The 1,836-nt window shown below is 42.3% G+C and overlaps 1 non-coding gene across 1 annotated transcript; it reads right to left on the bottom strand.

Annotated features, from left to right (window-relative positions):
* Positions 1-955: 955 nt before the first annotated feature.
* On the bottom strand, positions 956-1,062 carry LOC138387719 (U6 spliceosomal RNA). Its single transcript, XR_011233956.1, has one exon. It is a non-coding gene; the product is annotated as a U6 spliceosomal RNA (small nuclear RNA).
* Between the last annotated feature and the right edge of the window lie 774 nt (positions 1,063-1,836).

The following is a 1,836-nucleotide window of genomic DNA, read 5'->3' as shown; positions in this document are numbered from 1 at the left end:
GCTCCTTCTCATGTTTCAGGCCTCAGCTCTCTCCTCCTTGCTGATCCACCAGTCTAAACGGGCTCCCATTTCCTGTCCATCACTCTTCAGCTGTCCCCAACCTTTTTGGCACCAAGGCCCAGTTTTATGGAAGACAATTTTTCCACAGATGGGGAGAGAGGGAGAATGTGGAGTTCAGGCGGTGATGCGCAGCCTGGTTCCTAAGTTTCATGGAAGACAGTTTCTCCACGAATGAGGGTAAGAGGGAGGGCAGAGTTCAGGCGGTGATGCGCAGCCCACTTCCTAACAGATCCTGGATCGGTACCAGGCCTTGGTCCTGGGGTTAGGGATCACAGCTGTAGATGGCACCATCCAGCTCCATTTTCTTCACGGCCCTGATGTTAACCCCGATACGAGTTGTTAATTGTTACCCCTCTGGATGTGAGTCCTTGAGAGCAGTGATTCTGTCCCATTTGTCCATCCCTGTAGTCCAGGTCCTGGCGTATCCCAGTGCATGAAACATGAGATGCACGCAATAGCTCTTTGTGGAATAAAGGAACCAGACCATTCATAGATTTATTTTCTTTTGAAATAAAAAAAGAAAATTTTTATTCACTGTCATAAAAATGCATTTATTATGTGCTTACTTTCATGGTCTTACTACTTAGGGTTTTGCACAAAGAAACTGCTCTTAGGGGTTGCATTAGTTTCCAAGGGCTGCCATAACAAAGTACCACAAAGCAAATAGCTTAAAACAATGTATTCTGTCACCATTCAGAAGGCCAGAAGTCCAAAATCAAAGTATGGGCAAAGTTAGTTACTCCTGGAGGCTCTGAGGGAGAAACCATCCCATGCTCTCTCTTTTTAAAAAATTAATTATTTTTTATTTCAGAATATTATGGGGGTACAAATGATTTGGTTACATAAATTATTTTTGTACTGTGTCCATCCCCCAGATAATGTGCATTGTACATGTAAAAATATGGAACACTTTATGAATTTGCATGTCATCCTTGTGCAGGGGCCATGCTAATCTTCTCTGTATCGTTCCGATTTCAGTATATGTGCTGCCGAAGTGAGCACCATCCCATGCTGTCTTAGCTTCTGGTGGTTGTTAGCAATCCTTGCGTTTCCTTGGCTTGTAGATGCATTGCTCCAGTCTCTGCCTCCATCTTCACGTCACCTTCTTCTCTGTGTGTCTCTGTGCATCGTTTTCCGACTCTTATAAAGACACTCATTAGATTTAGGGTCCACCCCAACCCAGTAAGGTCTCATCTTGATCCCTAACTAATAACATCTGCAGTAACTATATTTTCAAACAAGATCACATTCTGAGGTTCTGCATGGACATGCATTTTAGAGGGACACTGCTTAACCCACTATAGAGCTTTACAATACAATGCAGAAATTTACAATCTACACTTGCTGTAGTGTGGTGCACATAAGGTGTTTTTTGGGTGGCCAGCAACCATTCTCTCTTCCCAAGAGCACCCCAGTTTCCTGTTGGGTAATTACCTCACCCCTTTGTGGCAGTCTTGGTGGGGCTATAAATCAACATTTCTCATCCCACTGCAACCAAAGAGCTACATGTGACCCAAGGAAAAACAACTGGACTCCTGTTGTCTCCTGATGCTTTGTTTTCCAAATTTATATTACTTTATATTTTGGCAACCATTCAAGACATAAATTTTATCACATACTAAAGTTCCCATATTTTTAGCACTATAAATCTGTGAATGCACAAAAAACATTAAGCAATCTGAGCTCTTGGAACTTTAATTTTGACTAGAGGTACAGAAGGATGAGAAAATATTGGAATGCATATATTGGAACAGAAGTACCCAGACAAGTTCCTTA

This window comes from Eulemur rufifrons, chromosome 1 (genome assembly GCF_041146395.1).
Source record: "Eulemur rufifrons isolate Redbay chromosome 1, OSU_ERuf_1, whole genome shotgun sequence".
In the NCBI taxonomy this organism is placed as follows: Eukaryota; Metazoa; Chordata; class Mammalia; order Primates; family Lemuridae; genus Eulemur; species Eulemur rufifrons.
This window is presented reverse-complemented; position numbering and strand designations above follow the sequence as displayed.